The sequence below is a fragment of the Monomorium pharaonis genome, chromosome 6 (genome assembly GCF_013373865.1).
Source record: "Monomorium pharaonis isolate MP-MQ-018 chromosome 6, ASM1337386v2, whole genome shotgun sequence".
Classification (NCBI taxonomy): domain Eukaryota; kingdom Metazoa; phylum Arthropoda; class Insecta; order Hymenoptera; family Formicidae; genus Monomorium; species Monomorium pharaonis.
Genome location: NC_050472.1, coordinates 20,603,348 through 20,624,206, shown reverse-complemented (window position 1 = coordinate 20,624,206; position 20,859 = coordinate 20,603,348). Strand labels below are relative to the sequence as shown.

General features: G+C 45.8%; 1 protein-coding gene and 1 long non-coding RNA gene across 4 annotated transcripts in view; one reads left to right on the top strand and one right to left on the bottom strand.

Annotated features, from left to right (window-relative positions):
• LOC118646386 overlaps window positions 1-20,859 on the bottom strand; it is a 98,226-nt gene that overhangs the window by 63,957 nt on the left and 13,410 nt on the right. The gene's annotated exons all lie outside the window — the stretch shown is intronic.
• Window positions 1-20,859, top strand: part of LOC105836319 (zinc finger protein rotund) — a 161,433-nt gene that overhangs the window by 128,594 nt on the left and 11,980 nt on the right. The gene's annotated exons all lie outside the window — the stretch shown is intronic.

The window sequence follows — 20,859 nt, the reverse complement described above, 5'->3', positions numbered from 1 at the left end:
TAATTAAGCAGAAATAGGGTCTTATTATTCTAACGGGAACTTCAACGCTAGATCTAGACACTTTGGGGTCTATTGTTGATGCCTCTCCGATAACATCGATCCTTAGATTTAGAGTTTAAACTGAACATAAAAACGTTACCTAAGCATTACGATACGTGTTAAATAATGCTAACGTTAGCAGGCCTCACGTAGATTCGAGACGCTTTTGAATATTTTGAATATTTGGCAAGAGGATATAATAGTCAACTTGATCAACAACGGAACATTCACTGTTTGTCGACGAAATAATATATGTCTATAACTCGTAAAATATGTGTGTAATTTGTAAAAATAAACAAAAGTTTCTTCATCAGACAGCCAGGTTTAATGGTGGTGGACGCTCTTGGATCAGTGTACCAGAAGTGATAAGATATAGAAAGAGCTCGTTAAGATCTTGTAAATCTATTAGAGAGAAAAAAAAAGAAAGGACCTGAAAGCGAGAGAATAACTTCGTGAGTTAACGCATATAGACGGTTCGTTTCCTTGACGCGTTTCGAAAAAAAAAAAGAATCGCGTGAGTTCACGGTAGTGGGCGAGATCAAATCGCGTTATAGACGCACGCGTGCGATTAATTAATTATAGTAATCATAATTATCGTCGGTGTCAACGTGGATGTGCATATCCACACGCTGGTCGCACGCGCGCACCAGAGAGTCCGGCTAGACGAGGTAAAGTTCACATTCCATAGGCGATCGATCACGCGGGGAACAGGTTTCACCTCGCGAGTTCCCGGCCCGATCGAAAAATCGACAAAAAGCGTATTCTATTCCCCAGACAGATCGATTAACATCGCGTCACAACGACCGTCTCGCGCGAGACGCCCGTTTCCTCTCGTCCTCTCGCCTCCAACTCGCGAAATTTATGCGTCGCTACTACTTGCAGACGCGAACGCAAATAAGTTATTAAGCGCGGGACGAGAGATTATTCTTCTCTCTGCCTTTCTCACGCGTCGCATCTCATCCTTGCGCGCGGGCGTCGTGAAACTTTCGGAGCCGTGAATTAATTATTTATATCTCCGTGGCCGATACGACGACACGCGCTTTTTCGGCGGTTCATAAATCGTCCCGTTCGAATTCGAGGAGGGGGTTGTCCTCCTCTTCCGCGCAGGATCAAACGGAGGGTGTCTCGGGGGCGAAGTAGGGCAGAAGAGATATCGTTACTTGATTACCGGCGTCGGTTTAACCATCCCGATACCCACGACGGGGGACAAGTGCCGACGAAGTCGGCGTCGAGGTTTTCTTTTTTTTTTTTGCTGTTGCAAATTGGCTTGTTCCTTCCTCCTCTCCTCTCCCTCCCGTCCCCCTTGTATTGAAAGGCGCCGATTTATAGGCGGGAAAACATCGGAATCGTACTTTCCGCGAAAAGCGTGACACTCTCGTCCGTCGGACGGGTTTCTTGAAAAAGAAAAACGGTCATTTCCGCGGGGCGGAGGAAGCGATATGCTCGGCGGAGACGGTAAACAACGGATAATGACGGGTGGTATCGAACGATCGCGGACTATTATTCTGATTTATGGATATGCCCGTGGACGGTCCGCGGACTCGCTGCGCGATTGCACGATAATTACACGCGCTCTCCGCTCGATCTCGATCGGCCGCGATCGATTGGCCGGGAGAGAGACCGGCAGACCGACCTACCGACCAACCAACCGACGCGACGCTCCAGAAACATTTACGACGAGACGTCGTCGGCGCGTCGCGCGGAAAAAAAAAACGATTCCCAGTGACGATCCTCTAACCGGGGATGGAGTAGCGGAGTATAACCTCGTACCCGTAAAATAGACGCTCGGTCCAGAGGCGCGAGAGAAGGGAGGGTGTGGAGACACGACGAAGATGGAGCGATCCCGCGGTAGTTGGAAAGAGCGGCGAGGAAAGAGAGAGAGAGAGAGAGAGAGAGAGGGAGAGAGACGGTGGTACGGAGAACGCGATGTACCCGCTTAATTATCCCTCCGTGCCTCTCTCACGTATGCGCCTAGTCTCCACGTTTGCCTCTCGGTCGCTCCAACCACCACCACTACCACCACCATCGCCACCACCACCACCACCGTCGTCATCGTCGTCGCCGTCGTCGTCGTCGTCGTCGTCGTCGTAGTCGTAGTCGTCGTCGTAGGGAGAGAAGCGGCGGTCTCTTTCTCTCTCTCCCTCCGCCGATGGTGGGGGATCGGCTGTACGCGCGACGGCATCAGAGTACAGGAGCGAGCGAGACGGTGCGCCGTCGGAGCGCTTGGCTTAGCCGGCAGCTTGGTGAGAGAGAGAGAGAGAGAAAGAGAGAGAGAGAGGGTACCTGGTGGGGGCACTCGCACGCTCCAGCCGAGGTCCGCCACGACGGCGCAAAACATTCAGTCGGCAAAAAGTAGTCAAGGGGTGAACATCATCCTGAGATAGCTACGGAACGCATGCACGGCCACATAGAGATACGGTGAGAGAACCGAGAGTGTTGTTAACCGTGGAGAGACGGGGCCGCCGGCGTTCGCACCGTATCCGAGAGTTTGTTCCCGCGTAAACGTTAACGTAAGTCCGGAAGACACTTGGGAATTAAGCCGCCGCCGTCGTCGACTTGACCCTGAGAGATATCCCCGTTCTATTTTTCTTCAAAGTGGTACGGACGTTTTTCACCGATCGCCGACCGAGGGTGAACACACTTGAGTTCGCGAGTGCGCCCGAGTTCTCGTTCCGATCTCGTGCCGATCTCTCCTCCTCCCTCCACCCCCCCCCCACCCTTTAATTACTCTTGGTTCGCGTCGAGGATCGCCCGTTTGCCCGGACGTCTCCGCGACGTCTCCTCTCGTGCATGCCACCCCTCCGCGGTGAGGTGTGCGCGCGATCGAGGGTGATGAGCGCCGCCGTCGCGGATCGGACGGAGAGATCGATGAGCAGCCCGCGGTTCTCGCGCCCGTGAGGATCGTCATCATCGGCCGACCGGCGATTCGACGGCGGATCGACGACATTATGAGCCGTGGAGTCGCGCGGTGCCGATTCGACGTCGTGCAAGGTCGTCGCAGCAGCTGAGACTTTCGAAGTGCGGGACACACGTCAAGGTCAGCCCCGCGCGTTTCCCCGCGCGTGTCCTGCGCCGCCGGGCACGACCACGACGACGACAACGACGACGTCGACAGGGTGGAGGAGGAGAGGGCTAATCGCGACCGTCACGACGACGACGACGACGACGAGGAGGCGAGGGACGTGGGATCGGAGAGCTGTGATAGCGGTACCGCGGGAGGTCCGCGGTCGAGGGACCTGGTGCGATCGACATGGAGGTACGCACGATGGAGTACCGTCCCGTGGTGCCCGCGGGGATGATGCCCACCGGACTCCACCAGGAGTATCACGCCACCATCCCGGATCTCAGCCCACCGAGGAGCCAGGGCTCCTCCACCGGCGGCGCTTCCTCGATCGGCGAGTACGCGCCGCGAATGTACACGCCGCCCACGCCGCCCACGCCGCACGAGGACGAGAAGGTAAAGATCGAGAAGCCCGTGTGTATATCCCTCGGATGATTTTGGATCCAAGCGGACTTGCGTGGGGAGGAGGTGGCGCGGGCTTGATAAAAGCTTGACGAGATGTTTTCGTTCGCAGGACGAGAGAATTTGATACTCTCTCTCTCTCTCTCTCTCTCTCTATCTATCTCTATATATCTTTTTCCTCCTTTAAACTCGAGAAGATTGATGCAAATGTAATTTCCTCAACTTTGAGATTAATTCTCTCGTGTTTCTTAAATAGAGCGGGTTAAACCGCCGTCGCGCGCGCCGTTGCGAGGTCCTCAATTTATCTACGCCACTTGTCCTTTTATTTAGCATTGAGAACTGAAGCTTTCGCGCGCGGAATTACGAGCGGGATTACTTTATACTTGCGCGAGCGCACGGCACGATTAAGATTGCGCGAAATAAAGCGAAAGGAAATATCTTCGGGAGGGAAGTCGGGTGTACTACAACTTGCATATATGTCTCGTCGAATTTGCGTTTAATCATTCGCCGCTTTGCCGGACATTCTAGGTTGTGGCAATCGCCAGCAGCGTGTAGATAGGTAGGGCCTCGATACTCTTAGCGGCGCGATACTCAAATCTCAAACAAAATAACATTGCGCTACAAGTTTCCCAAGTTCGTGTAATACCGACAATTAATTATTTGTAAATATCAGGAAAAGTTGTTTCTTCAATCAACATTCTTGCGGGCTCATTAAAATACTGAAATATGTCTCAGGCTATAAACAAGCGTTAATGGTACCGATATGGTGGTACTAAATCTGCGAAATTGCTAAAAAGTTTGATATAAATGTAAGGGAATCTTGCGTAAGTTTTTCCAGCGGCCTGCCTGTTATAATTAATACGATATTATAAAAAATTGTATTTCACATTTGAGATTTTCCAGATAGCTTATATTGCATCGTAACACATGCAGCTTTTTTGACGATAATTGAATGTACAATTTGCATTAGATAAGTTTAAAAAAAAAACAGCTAAGAATACAATTTTTTGAGAGGCTCTTCGAAAAGCTGTTCCAACTTCAGAGAAGAACACGAGCGAATCAATTAAATGAAATCATAATATGCAAAATTATAAAATGCCAAGTTATGCGCAAAATTATAAATGTAAATGAACAAAATTTATAAAAGACGATGACACGTCTAAATCGCGTCGCGGGACCATTTGTATGCTGATGACTCTATATGAAAAATGGACCGACGGATGTTCGTCAATTCCTCACGACAATAAGCGCGAAACAGACCTATAAAGCGTCCGAATGAAATCGGCGTCAACCACAAATTTTCAACGTGACGCGCGTTATTCGTTCTCGTGTTTGGAAACTCACAAAATTTTTATCGGAAATTTTTATCGCGAAGTTCTTTAGAGAAGGAAGTTAAAGGCGGAATAGTTTGTATTGCAATAATTACATCGAGAAAATATTTATTTATATAAATTAAACAAAAACTTTCATTGATCTAAATTAGATTAACAAAATGTATGTTTCAGATAAATGAATAGATAGAACAATTTTTTAATTTTGTATACACTTGGGCACAATTTCGAAATTCGTTACTGCAAATCCATGTTACGTATGCTATGGATTAAAAAATTCAGTACCGGCTATAAATTTTGGAACGCAGCTTTAATATTCAAATTATATCTATATGATTCGTGATCAACTTGAAGTTTTTTAATAGGTGAAAAATTGCGAATTTGAAACGATACTTAAAAAGATATAACTCAAGCCGTATAAAAAATGATATTCAATGCTAATCATGATTATAGATAAAATGCAAAAGAGTCATTAGTTTGAGACTTGGATTCTGAAGATTTAACGTATTTATTTCTTCCTTTATATTCCTTGGTACAAGTTGCGGTACAAGAAATACTGAAAGTAAATGTTGCCTCGAAATAAACGTCGCTCAAGATTACGTAGTGAATAAAAATTTTGGAGCAGGGCTGCAACGAAAATTATCAGTTTGGGAAAACTTATTAAAATTTTAGTTCTCAATATTTATTGAGTTGTCGCGAATATAATAGATCAAATTTTGAAATTGAAATGTTAAATATTAAATAAAAGTTAAACATAAGCGCGGCCGATTGTATCGCCGTCGCATATAATTCGACTAAATGATTTTGCATTTAAATATTCGTAATCAAAGCGCCACATGCTTTCTTGCAATCGGCGGCTTCTTCCGCTGAAATTCTTAAAGTTTGTTTTGAATGCAATAGGACACGCGGGAACATTCGCCGTTAAGACGAAGCGACCGACGCCAAAAATGTATTCTCAACATCGCCGGACCCGACCGCATTGCATAACTGCACAAAACAACGCGGGCAATTATTATTTACGCTCGATAAAAGGAAACTGTCGCGATAAAAGATTCGCCTCGAAAGCCGAGAGCGATATTCGCGGGCTTAGTCCTCGAGAGCCCATAAAAAGTCAATCCACTCTTAACTGCTCTCCTGCAGTAAGTTTCGTAGCGCGGCCCGTCGCGCGCGCGTTGTCTCTCTCTCGTGAGAGGATTACCGGGATCGAATTAGACATCCTTGCTCCTAAAACGCGCGCGAAGGAGCCTCGGCATCGCAGACCTGGGAGAGATCAGATTATCACGCTGAAGTCATGAATAAATGTAAATCGGTGTAATGCGATCCCCGGGCTGGTTCCTCGGAATTTTCTGGCGGACTTTCGCGAGGCACGTGAGGGACTCGTTCCGCTAGAAAATAAAGCCGACCGCACAGGAATGGATACGCGAAAACACCTCGCGAGTTTTTCCTCACCTATTACTATTAATTGCCATTTCGGAGATGAATAAAAAGAGAAGCCGTCGCGCCTGCGGTTTGTTTAAAATTGCGCGGAGAATTGATGTGAAATGAAATCTAAACAAAATGGTCTCTCTATTTGATTGATCATTTTTCTTTGGGATTTAATTCGCGGGAAAACCACACGGGGTTTTCTTAACGCAATCTCGACGGGGACATTCGCTGAGAATGAGTTCATCTCGTGTTGAGGGTCCGCGAGAATCCGCAGATGAGAGAGGGCGTCGAAATATGACGTCGTATACAGACGGGAAGCGCGGGAGGGGATGGGGGGGGATGTCCTGTATATACGAGAGGGAAATAAACGAAATAAAATCGCGATGTAAGTAGAAGGGAAAAAAAAAATCAACATTGATTGATCCTGATCGGTCCTTGTTGCTGCTGCGCTTCGTAAGAACGCGGCGTGTCCCAGATATATCCGTGCGAGGCGAGGGATGGGGAGGATTCCGTGAGGCCGCCTGTCTTAAGAATGCTTTCACAGTGCGCAATTTTCCAGAACCGTACGACAATAACGCTGTCACAATAAGGGCTTCTGCGAGGCGCGCGGCCCGTTGGAAAACGAAAAAGATAATCTGCTCGGGGTACAGAAATAAACGATACGATCGACTCCCCGTGTATCGGAGGCATCTTCTTTCTTCCTCCTCCCTTTCTCTCTCTCTCTCTCTCTCTCTCTCTCTCTCTCTCTCTCTTTCTCTCACTTTCCTCCTCGTTCCTCATCTTTCATTCGATGGTGGGGGCGAGTCTTGAATGGCCGGTGAGGAAGGAGCGTGAGCCGCGGATTGAAAAGGGATGGCAGGGGGAAGCGGGAAGTGGGAACTGGAGGGAGGGATAGTGAGGCTCTATACTTTCCTTCGCATTCGGCGAGTAATTCCATTTGTGCGTCACTGAGATTCTGAAACTTGACCTGTTAAAAAGTCTTTTTCCAGCGGCTCTTGTTCGCCGAGCTGCGAACGTCGTCTTGTAAGAAAGCGACGATCCTCGACGGGGTCCCCGATTCCCGTCGATTTGGAAAATTGTCGAAAATATTGTGGCAGATCTGATCGCCGCGTAATGGGCTTAGAAAAATGAGGGGTGTTACGCGTTTGTTTGAAGCATCTTTCGAACGCTTTCTTTTTTTTTTTTTTTAAGAAACAGGACACATCTCCCGCTCGAGATATCTCTTCGACGCACTCGCGCAAATTGCTAATGCAGTTCATATTTTAGTTATTAAACGGAAACAGCCTTCGCTTTCAGCTAAAGTTGCAATAAAATGGGAGGAAGGCCGCGAAAAGGAATATCGTTAATTCGCTTCGATACTGCGTTTTAATAACTCTTTCGTCACCGGGGTAGTCTCGTTTCGTTTGTACGTCGACGAGATCGCGTAACTCGATGCACTGGAAAAAGTCCTTTTGTCCCGAATGCACGTCGTCCGCTCCGTAGAAAATTGCAGAGAAACTCGGGAGAAACGGAACGAAGCGCAATGCAGCGCTTTGCACAATGGGAAAAATAACGAAACCGGGCGCAAATCGACAGGAGAATTAATTCCGGTAACGAGCGTCTGGGGAGAGCGATTTTTTGGAAGTCCCATGCAAATTGCTTCGCGATCGTTTTCTCATGCTCGAGAACTTTGTATCGTATATAATTGAAAAATTGTTTATACGACACGTACAACATTCGCGGCTCTACACGTACATTAGCTTCTAGGCGTATCCCTTGAAAGTTATTATTAATTACTTACTATTATTATCTCTGTTTGGTATTACATCATTTGATTAAATTATCTTAGATTCTGACGAGAAATTTATTTTCCTCAGAGTCTAAACGGACGTTATCTTCACTAAATTGTGAAATATTATGTAAGTTGCATCACGCTTATCGCGCGAGACGTTTATTTCCCGTTCTGAAGTGTTTTGATAACTTTGAGTAAATTTGACCAGAAAGCGGATCTTTCGCTCGTGCCATCTTAAATAGAAAATAAAATTTTCGTTTTATATATTAAGCGCGAGACCCTTTTCTTCTTCTGAGGACACAGGATACCATATTTCTTCTACGGAAGTTATAAAAAAGCGTCGTGTTCGACGAAGTTGAAATAGTAGGGCCCACACACGTTTCTATTTCTAGTACTTGCGAGAGAAAATTATACGTGAAAGACAGACAGAGAGAGAGAGAGAGAGAGAGAGAGAGAGAGAGAGAGAGAGAGGAGAGAGAGGAGAGAGAGAGAGAGAGAGAGAGAGAGAGAGAGAGAGAGAGAGAGAAGGGGGAGGAGACTATTTTTTTCTTTTACCTTTTGTCCGCGATGAAAAAGAATGTTCATAATAACAAAAGTTACATTAGAAATTATTCCCTCACAATATGTAACTATTTAAAAGCTGAAACGCTCATTGTTTGCAAAATTCGTTTCCAGTTTGGGAAATTTGAATTTAATGTCTAGATTCTTGATAGATAGCGTATTGATTTTCGGCGAATTATTCATATTATAAGAGTGGATATTATAAGAGTGACACATGGAATACTAAATGTGCTAAATTAAACTTGGCATACATTCGCCATTCCACAGATTATACCTTTCTCTAGGTATAAACTTGTATTTATACCCTCTTTTGTGTCGCGGGTGATTTTCTATGATTATCAGAAAAATGAAACGAGCAATTAACGATAAAATATTTAAAGCCTTATTAAGATTAGATACATACAAAGTCTACGTACATTTTACGCGCGAGGTGAAGCCTATTGCTAGGAGCAAACTACGTAACATTAATTAGAACAGAGTCCGGACGAAAATCATGCGCGAATAAACTTGAGATTCATCTGACCAAACATTCCGCTTACACAGGTATCCGTGCTTCACTTTTGCGTATATAAGCGTGAAACTTATTCCATGTGTACGCGCAGTATCTAAGCACACATGCGGATACACATTGTATCTGCAGAATTTGTGCGTGTGCATGTAATTAAGCTCTATTTAGTTATCTAATTGAAGCCTGACCGACGAACAAATACACGACATTTCCCGTAATTTGGATTTGCAAGACGTAACATTTCAATAGTAATGCATTCGAAAGATATAATGTACACGATACGCTTTAAATTGGGAATAAAAAACGTGGAAATGATAATTTTATTGATTACGCACAAATCCCAAATGCCAAATGGAAGACGCGTACAAAATTCGAAAAGACACCGTACTCGAATGTACCGTCGCGAGACAGAGGCGCTTTCTCGCTCGACAGTCCACGATAATTTTCCGCCGTCGCTAACTCGCACGGAGGAGAGTACGGTTGGTCAGAGACACCCCGTATACACGCACAAAGGGTGGGACCGGTGGCGTAAAAGAACCCGGGCGCTCCGAAACACGAGGCTAGCCTTCTGCCGCGCCGCTTCAGCTTTCATTAAGGAATCGTTAGCGCCGTCGCTCTCGTCGGCATCCTCCTCGCCTCCACCGCGGTCCGCTCCTCTCACCTCGCCTCTCGCCTCCATCTTTTTTCCTCTCTTTTCTCCTCCTCCTCCTCCTCCTCCTCTCCCGAACGAATATCGGCGCTCCGCTTTTTCGTTTTATCTTCGTGCTGTTCGCCGTCGTTTCTCGCTCCTTTCCCCTTTTATAATTTTCCCTGTCCCTCTCCGTGTCTCTTTCTCTTTCTCGCATTTCGAACGGAAAATCGAACGGTGTTGGCCGATCGACAATTTTTGTGCATTAAGATACCGAGAAACAAAGATAATTTGACATTTTTCTTTTATTCACACGCTCTTTATGCGCGGTTTCTGCCACTTTGATATTGAGAAACTTTAATCCCTGTGGGATATTTGATTTCGAGATTATCTTAATTTTTTTTGTCTCGTCCGATGCTGATTTTAATTGTCGAAGATCGGCATGTCGATGCTGATTTTTTTTCAAAACTAACCTCTTCGGAAGAGCATGCGTACGCTTATATGCACCTTTACGAGGGGCGCAGATGGCTGCCGCATCTCGCCTTTTAGGGTGTGCGTGCACGCGTATACACGCCAGCTATTGCTAATAGAAAAAAAAACGTTCCCTAGGAACCGCGTTCCGGTTCTCCGCAGTTATCACAGAGCCAAGGGATACCATCCCGATTTTAGCCGCGGATGCCCCTATCCCCCTTACGACACGCGCACTACAAGAGGGTGGACTCCGCTTTGGGTGAACTGTAGGGTGAAATATTTATCAAAAAAAAAAAAAGAAAAAAAAAGAAGAACTCGTACCCCTTCGTGGTGAGGCAATATTCTCTATCTGCTTACAGTTTATTTGCTAACACAGGAGAGAGGGAGAAAGAGAGAAAGAGCGCGAGTATATTTATATTTTAATGTATCACGTATTTTATCTCTGAATTTTTCCTATTCTTTTTTGCTTAATTGCGGTAAGAGAAAACTGGCTAAAGCAGATTGATAAAGTTCTCTGAAATTATATCGATCCGAAAGAGAGGAGGAATGGCCGTTCCCCTCCCTTCCTCCCCTCCCCGTGAGGCTTATAATCAGTGCGGGAAATGTGCTCCTTTCGTATTTCAATCATCGCACGACCGATGAGGTGAGGCCGTCGTTGCGCACGATGGGCAATTGTTGAGAGGCATGCGGGCGCGCGGCGCGTTCTCCTCTTAGCTCTCCGCGAGCGCGGAAACGTCGACGTTGGGAAAAATGATCGCGCCTCCTTTTGCTCGTGCTTCTTCTACGCGTTCCATTCATCGCGTATCAATTTTCTCTGCTTTTTTCCTTACCGCCCGCCTCGCCGCTCCTCGCTCGGGCTCCATCGCTCGTTTCCCGCTCGCGCGGATGCCTTTGGGCAGTTTTTATTTCACCGCGCGCGCTGACGAGTGCGTCTGGCTCGCGCTCGTCGTTTCTAACCCGGAGACCGCACGAGCGCGCACCTCGCGTCCATAAACAACGACGTTGCATTCCGTCTAGATTCACCTCGCATGCGCTCTCTCCCTCCCTCTCTCTTTCTCTTTTTATTTGTCCTCTCTGTGCGTAATTGCTTACGAGTTGCAATACTTGCTTTCGCATTTGCGTTGCGCTAGCCATTTTCGTCGGCCCTGCACGCGGAACATATGCGCGAACGGCGCGCGGCGCTTCGCCGACGGTATTACGCATTGGCGCACCAGCCCCCTTTGACGTGAGGAAATGTTACCGCGCGATCGAGAGTGAGCAGCCCCGCAAGTGTGGAATACAGGAGTTTTGTCGGGCGGGGAGGGGGAGGGGGGAATTTTTTCGTTTCGAACAATGTCTACAGGCACGATGTGATTCAGTGGAGCGCGCGAAAATTTACGACGGCGGACGATGAAAATCCCACCCGTGCTCGCGCCCGTTTTTACTATTTAACGAAATATCCCGTAGTGTAAAGAGGTGCGCTTTACGCTTTGTAAAAATGTTCCATTTCGTAGAGCGCCGAGAGTGAAACGCACACTGCAGCGCAATTCTGGGGATAAGGCAAACGTCCTCCACACATTGATCTCTCCTCTTCTCTTACTAATTACTCTTTCTCCTGTGTATAGCGCTAGCGTTACCTCGCTCGGTTTTTGTTCGCGTCTCGAGGCTAAAGCGATTCTGAAACTGTTCCTAGTAACCACGGTCTACGTTAATGAATGGCAGGAATGAAGAGAATGAACCGCCGCCGACGCCGTCTGTTTCGAATTGCTTCCAACAGAAATTGGATCGCGTTATTCTTTCATAGGCGGGCATCGATTCCGCGGAATTTGGAGTTACCGTCGACTTAGTGTTACTATCACAGCCATCCTGATAAGCAAACGTTGTCAATTTATTTTCAAAAGTTTGTGTGAAAAGATTACCTATTGTGTTCTAATGCGTAGGGCAAATTAGGATATGATGGCCACACGGAGAGGACGGCCAATGGCTATAATTTCTCCAATAATTGCAAAATAATGTGCTCTCGTAATTATTTTCAAAAATATTTACTGTAGTTTCTGTTTGTATACTATTCGAAATAACAATATTGTGGATATTATGTCACGTTTTTATTTTTGACTGTTTACAAAGTTTTTTATAGGTTCATTAAAAATTGCCACAACGTCAAATAAATTACAGCTGAGCTGTCACAATTAACGTTAGACGCATAACGAAGAAGTAATATACCAAACGCTATTAAAAAATAATAACAATAAAAGTGTTTTTTGCATTAAAAAAAAAAAAATAGGGCCATCATACCCGAGTTTACCCTATAAAAAAAATATAGCGATTCGATTTTTTTTTCTTTCTAAAAACACAATATTGAAGATTTATCGCTTTTTATTTTTTTTAAATTAATCAGTCAGCAATTAGTCTAAATTTTAGTTAGAATTTTGTGGGATCGAACGTGAAATCAGAAAAGTTCTGTTTTTGTTCATTATTCTAATAATTTGAATGAATAATTAATTACCGTTGAAATCTGGATTGGCGGAAATGTCCCGGCAGGAAACGTAATCGAACATTTTTTCTGGTTTTCGGTCAGGCCGTTTAATGAATTCCAATGTAACGTGTAATTAGTTACAAAACACTAATCATCGATTGGCGATGGATCCAAGCCGCAAGGGTCAATCGTACTGATTACAAAACCGTTTTGCCGAATTGTCGACTCGAAACTCTAATGTGACGTCCGATTATGAGCCCCGCGTATAAATGACTAGTTTAGTATGACCTGTTCGGAGTTTGTGCTCTCGGTGATCTCAACAAACGCGACCGCAGGTTTAATGAATGAATTGGCGGCTCCGCGGCCAATCAGCTACCAGCTTAAACCCGGCCCACAATTACTGTATATTGTTTTCAAACGTGCGATCGTGCGTTTTAATTCCTCGCGTTAGGCACTGATGTTCATCGTTAATCTCTCGCCGTTTGCAGTAAAAAAGAAAAAAAACACAAAAACTTGTACTGACGCCAAGCAACAGAGAGATCGGTCGTTACGAAAGTTACGTCTGCCAAATTAAAATTATCGTCTCGAGGAGAAACTTTTATACGCCTGTTATCTGACGGATCAGTTGGGCGAGAGTGTTGAGAATTAAAAAAAAGAACAGAATTCAACAACAACACGCGAATCGGTAGTATAAAATTCCGCGTTTCAGGTTTAATCTGTGCAAGTGACATTGGCGGGTTAAGTCATTTTTGCGCAACGTCGCTCGCCCAAATTGCGTAATACGGGCACGAGGAAACGGAGACGCCGAGCGTGAAGAGAGAGAGCATAACGGCGGCGTGGCGTTACGGAAGTCGTCGGCCGGGCGCGATGAGGAATCCGCAGGCAATTGTTCTTGTTTTTCGCTTAGGGTGGTCCAGGGGTTAGCCAATTAGACAAGGGATTGTATAATTGGGTAGATAAAGAATCGGGGTGGTGTATTCTCTCTCCCAGGCACCTGCCAGCTGCCGTGTCGTAGACGAGGACGAGGCTAGTCCCCGAGAGAAAGAGAGAGAGAGAGAGAGAAGCCGATCGGAAACCGGTCGCGCCTTCTGTCGTTCCTCCCAACGCCGTAAAAATCATCCTCTCTGTTATTATTACCCGAATACTCGCGTATTCGCGTTGTTCCTCCGTCTACCGTCGAATTATTTATTTCGCTTTCCAGTGGCTTCATCAATTTCGTCATAGTCGTCTTTGTTGGCAACGTCCTCGACCTTCTATCGCGATTATTTCTTTTTTTTTTTTTCATCGATTAGCGAACACCTATGCCCAAACTTGTCGCTCGCGCCTATCCGTGCCGTCATCGGAGTTTCGCGAAGAGGTTTTTTGAACGGTTCAACTTGCAACACGGGTGTGTGTTCGTGTTATGCGCGCGAACGTGAACCTTCGGTCGCTCGCGCTGTCTCTCCTAATTGTATATTTGGACCTTCTCCCCGGGATAGCCGGCGGGTATTATCAAGCGACGATAACCCCAGGAAGTAAACTCCCGACGAACGTTACGGTTTACAGCCGGCTTTATCACGGCTAAATAATAACGAAATTGTAGCGGGCAGTCGTGTGTCACGTGCCGCGGTACATCGTGGTTTCTCGCGGCGGCGACGGGCGACGCGACGGTAGCGCGGCGATGCGGTCGCGCGAAACTTGTTTAAACCGCCGGCACTTTCGTGTAACAATCCGCCGCGTGTCATTAGACAAAACGCGTGGCCCGTGAATGTCGGGCAAAACGATAGCGGGCAGTTTAAACGGCTTGCAAAACCTGTCAACCGAGACGTGGCGGCGCGCAGTTGCGTAATGGCCGGGCTCCGGTAAATCGTACCTCTTGGATCGAGTCGACCGGCTCCAGAAATCCGCCAGTCGGGTCTCTTTTAAGTAAAAAGAAAAGTGCTTTCGAAGTACAATGGCATATCTCGGGGGCGATTACGGGGGGGGCCCCTAGCGCTTCTGGATAAACTTTGTTGGATAAAGGTCGCCGCGCACAATTTTTTTATCGCTGGACAATCTGTGAACCATGCAAGCGCGGTGTCGCCCGATAGCCATAATCGTGTTGCTGTCAGCCGCCAGATTGTCCTACGCGACACGTGTATATACCGAGATTTGTCGATTTGAATTTTTTAACGAGATCGCATTTTGCCACAGCTGCTCAATTCTTGCAAATTTATTATAATTTTATGCACGAGTTCAAGGATTTTTAGGATCTACGATGAGGCGAAAGAGAGAGAGAGAGAAAAAGAATGAGTCATGCAGTTGACCAAATACTTTGCGCGTTTCTAAAATTTTTATCTATGTTTGTTTATGTACTTTTACATTGTTTTTTACATTTCATAGACACACACAAATCATGACCAACAGAAATTTTGAGACACGAGAAGTCAACGAACTCTACTTATTCCTAGGACAAATCTCCGAACGTGTCTCTTGGCGCTGCTCTATTGATACTTTCACTTTCCTTCTTCAAATCGTTAGTTCTTTAATTCTGCTCAGTTTCGGTCGTTAGCTGCGAATCGCTTCGTACTCGAACGGTATCGACAGTTACGTAACCGCGTAACTTCTACCTGTCTCTTCGATGAATCTGAAGATCCACGGACCGTGCGCCGAGAGAATGCTTTTTCGCGAAATTATTTCCGCTTCGCATCGGCAACGCGCGCGCGCGCGCGCGAGCCTGCGGAGAGCATTCCGAAACCGCTTCGAAATTATCTCGCGTATGCGCGCGTCGCCGCAATTATCCGAGTATCGCGCGGCAAGCGAGCAAGCGGCGCTTATAATTTATCGCGTTGCCGGGTTGATTTTGACCCGGCGCGCGTCTCAACCCGGCTACGAAAATTCCTATCAACAGGTTGTCACCGACCTCTCCGGACCCGCCGGGTTGCTGCAGCTCGACAACCGGAGCAAGAGAGCTGTTACACGCGCGCCGCGTTGTTCATTAACTCTTGGATTTCCAGCTGGTATTTACGCGGGTACCTCTCGCGCAGAAAAATTCCCAGCGTGTCCTCGCAAAATCGACTCGTCGAAACACCAGCGAATATACAGAGTGCCATCGTTCCGCGTTAGCGATCGCGCGTAGCGCAATTACTGTTGATTGAATTAATACCGGCCGCAAAAATGTAATGGCCTTAATAATTATGATTCCGCAGTCAACGCGTTAGCTACGTTAATATTAAATACTGTAGTATTAAAAGTTGTGATGAAAGAGATTGTAAATATTATATATAAATTGATATTATATATAAATTGAAATTCTTAAGAAATTCCGAGTTTTAGCGTTCGCTCTGTGACAATATTGCTTTGATAATAAATCTTATTATAATTTGTAAAAAAAATATATATTTATACAATATTAGATTTTATTATAAATATTACATATTTAATGCTCTAATAAGAGAATTTTTGCCAGACTTGTTCGATAAAACAAAGCTCACGAGATACGAATGAAATGAGCAAAGTTGACAAGCCTCAGCCAATTATTGGCTGTTTTCGCGACTTTTTAATAAGTTCGATTATTTCGTTATATACGCAGTATTGAGGACTTGAGTGACTTTTACATCGTCACTTAATCGCCATGGCGTTTCACGTGATTAATAAGTCGCTTTCAAAGCCTGAGCTTTTGTTTGCAAAAAGATCGCTACACATCTTTATCGCCTTAATGAATTGGCTTTATACGAGCTAAACGCAAGAGAGCGAAACGTCGATAATCGTAACGAATTCAATCGCATTTAGAAGCCTTTTAATTCGATAAAATTAATTATCTCGGCAGTTTTATTTTGACTTCGGCTTATCGGATATTTTATAAATTCCGGCATATACTGTGACTAACGTTACTACCCGAGAAGCTGTGAACACACGTGCTTTTATCTTACAAACACGATGACGTACATCAATTTCAACGCGCATATATAAATTCATAAATCAGTATCTGAAATTCAAAAGTCTCTAAAAGATCGAATGGTATTGAAATGTCTTATTTTACGTAAAGGAAAAATGTGTGTTGCGCGCGTGCATGCCCATATAACATACTGTATTTCGAAATAAATAATTTCGGAATATCATATGCATTGACACGTGGTTATTTAACATATTAATTTTGCTTGAATAATCGACAGTAATCAATAAAAATTCACGTGAGTGCTCTCTCTCTCTCTCTCCAGACTTGGAAATTAAGATTCTTTTTCTGAACTTTACGTCTAGCCGGTCCACTCGATGTGTCCTCGAAACAGACTTACTAAACGCGGAGAGGAAAAGAATAAAAATGGCAGGGAGACATATTCGCAACAAGTAAAGAGATATTGCCAATTGTTCAATTAAAATGTACTTTTATCGGACGCCGACACCGACCTTGACTGCCGGCTTTTGCCTACCTCCGACGATCATTAAGGTCGAAATATTTAAATTGAATTTACGAGATCTGGCCCCCGGGGCCATTTCGTAGACTACTTCGCTCGGAGGTTGAAGAACCAGACGAGGAAACGGAACGGCAAATATACATAGACTAGATGCGAGGGACCGTCATCCATCATGGAGCACAACTCCTACAGAGCTCCTATACGGACTGCGTGGCGAATGACGAAATCCTCTGTACGCGCGCGATCACCGTTCTGGAACTCACTCGGGCTTATAGCGCGAGATAAATACATGCCGATTGATCGCGAACGCGGGGCGAGCGTGCGTGTTATAATTGATCGTCGTTCTCCGTTTCGCCGGACGACTCGTGAAACCTGCGATTTTGTATGCCCGGCCACCAAGGAGGATGACTCGTCGACGGATCTTTGATGGGTTTCTTCTTGAAGAGGCGCGCTTAAGAATCCTCGATTCCGATTCGAGAATTTCAACGCGCGACGCGCCTATGCTTCTAAAAATCCCGCCTGATGATCGGATGGCCGGAGCGTACGATTTATACGCCCGGCCGCGTCACGGCAAATGTACTTCGTCTCGGCTGGTTCTTAAGTATTGCCTAAGTAAATCGACGTCGATTAATCAGAAATGACAGGAGGACTAGCCGCGGCTGCCCGGCGGGCATAGGTTCCTCCGCCGGTTTCGTAATTAGAGGCGCTAATTTCGCATACCTGCGCGCAGTCTGGCCGTCGTAATTTCTGGATTTATCGCTATTATTTTTCTTGAAAACGCATCTCTCTCTCGCGAGGGAGAGAGAGAGAGAGAGAGGGAGGGAGGGAGAGAGGAGGAGAGAAGGATGGAAGAGCCGCGAGATTCCGGCTGTCCGATTTAATTCAGCGACTACTTCGAGCCTTCGCTCGCGTCGTGCTCGCGTTTACAGATTAATTCCCATTTAATCGTATAACCCGGAATTTCTTTCAGCGGAATTTCCTTCAAAATCTGGACGGGAGTAAGTCGCGCTCGCGCATCTCCGCGGCCGGCGAAGCTGCCTTCTGTCAATTACGGCCGTCAATTTTTATTTGGCGCCGCGCCGTTATTTGCACATCGAGAAATTCTTTAATTGAATCAAGTCCATTGAACGAGGCGAAGCGATCTCTTCCAAGTTTTCGCAGAGGAGATCCCATATACGCGAATATCTGCGTCTGCCAATCACGGCGGCGGGCTTTCCTCGATTCTTTCAAACATTTCGCAATTAAATCAACGTATATAGAGGAGATAAAATTTAATTTGAAGACCGCGAAGCTTATAATTGCGCCACTTTTGGATTCGTTGGTATTTTTATTAGGATTTATGGCACTCCGCGCGCGTCTCGTTTATTTTAAATAAATTTCACGGTTCGCGGAGCGAGCCATTTCCCTCGGAGCTTAAAGTCCGTCAATTAGGAGCATTGATTTGTCGATCCATTGATACGACCTGGCGTAATTTGTATTCCACAACGATGACTTATCGCGCGACAGGGAACCTTGACGAAGCTAATCGTTCATTCTATCACACGTAATGATGCGTGGCGAAGATCGTGCGCGCGAAGCCAGATTTTAGTTTGCTAAGTTTGTCGAACTTATTGTCCAATTGTTCCGACGTTTGCGCGAATACCGGGTATTCGAAATTGTCGCCTCGATGTTTCGATCCGAAGATCTCGCGGCTTCATATATCTGTGCTTATTCATTTGTTATTTCCCATTTTAACTAACGATTAGAATTAATTGTTGTTCATAAATAGAGTCACGAGATCTTTGCGCAGCGTTTTCGCGCGAAGAATACTTTAATTAAACACTTTAGCTAACTCGTGAATGAACTTATAAGTAATTATCATTTAATTCAATTTATATGTTGATAGTATAAAGTTGATAGTGCTTCCTTTTTCCTCACCTCCGATTGTTCTCGCGCCCCTCAGACTCGCCATTCGCTCGCCGTGCTAAAGGAACGAAAGGAGAGGAAAAAAAAAGAAGAAGAAAAGAATGACGCGCAACAGACTATCGCGTTACGTGGACTATGCGCGAACTTGACACCGGCAAGGACGTGTTTCGAAAGGAGGAAATAAAAAAAATAGCAGCTCCAACCCGTTAAAGGACGCGCCAAGTCAGCCGTTGAAGCCTCGAGCTAGACCGTCGATCGATTACCGAATAAATCACGATCCACGACAACCGTAAAGCGATCGTTAACCGACTTGCCGTTAGCGTGCTTGGATTATCGCTCTTCCTGCTTCTGTTAAATAGCGCGCAAAGAGATAAAATTATAAAAATCAAGACTCCGTGCACGCGAGTGTGTCTAATTCGTGCCTTTATATCTATCGCGTTATATTATAATAATGACGGGATTTGAAGTTGAGCTTTATCGTCTTTGAATTCGAGAAATCTATAATTAAATGTCCTTCGAAACGTATTTTATGTTCGTTTTTTTGTTATCTGACTGAGTTTAATCGCAAGTCAACGAGATAGTGAAAAATCGGGCCCAACAATGAACAAATGAACAAATGATGTAAAATCACTGTTCAATACGCGGAGAGAATTTTCTTTTAAAATTTACCCTCAAAATTTGGTAATTGTGGGATAATGTGTGACCTCGAGGAATTTTACTATACTGTTTAATAAATCTTACTAAAAAGTATAGTAAAATTCCTCGGTTACACGTTATCCCACAATTACCAAATTTTCAGGGTAAATTTTACGAAAAAATTCTCTCCGTGTACAGTTTAATTGCCGTGTAGTCGCGTAAATCGTTTCGAAGTGTGCTACCCGTTTACGCGAGAGCCGTGAGATCCCGAAATTTTCCAGCATTCCGAAAATGCAACGTGCGCCCTTGTTGAGCGGCGGTAACGAGTTGTCCCGGTTGTCCGCCCCTGCCCTCACGCAGGAAGGACCCGGATCCTCGCCCTAGATCCCCGGGCGTGGCGAATACGACGATTTTCAGAAAGGAACCCACCGCTTTACGTAATAAGCCTCGGTCGAACGGAGACGACGGAGACGCCAGGAAACTGCTGGGCTTCTTCGCTCCGCCACGTCGCTCCTCGCGTGTTCAGGATCGTTTCTTCGACTCCGACACGTCATTCCGGTGCGATACCCTTCGTCCGCCGCGGCGTCGGAAGACAATTCGCTGCCCTTTCCACGAAGCCGAAATACCCGCGCACGATCGTTACCACGGCAGCATCTCGTGACCGGCGTTATTATTTGGTAATGATGCGCGCGCGTCATTACGGATGAATGAGACGTTTTAGCGGCATTAGTGACCCACCGTGGACGGGACGGGAATTTCGAAAGAAAGTAGGAACTCTGTAGGTCGAAAACAGTGGAGGGTTGCACCGGCGATTATCCAACCCCCTCTCCCCTCCTTCTCGCATGCTCGAGGAGACTCGAGTAGTAGTACATCGGGCGTATACCGCGCGCGCGTCTCACGTTTGATTAATTAGTCAGCGCTTGTAGCAAAGAATATATATATTGGAAAATATTGTCGTCTCCAAGATTGCAGGCGCAGTTGGAATTAAAGCGGATGCTCGATTACGAAATCCGTGCAACGTGTAAAAAAATTCCACGTGAAAGTAATTGCGCGACGGAGTCACGTTAGAATCGCGCCGATTGATATTTATCGAAATTAATATTCATTTGAAATTGTATTGCGAGACGCGATGATAATTGTGTTGCGAGCGCGCGACGTGCGTTTCGCGCGCACCGGGGAAAAAAATGTCGGGACGGAGAGGTGTTAATAATCGCCGATCGTCGGCTTGTCCTGTATCGCCTTGCTGCGCGCTGTCGCCGCGCGGAGCGGGGCACGAAAAAGAAAGGAAAAAGA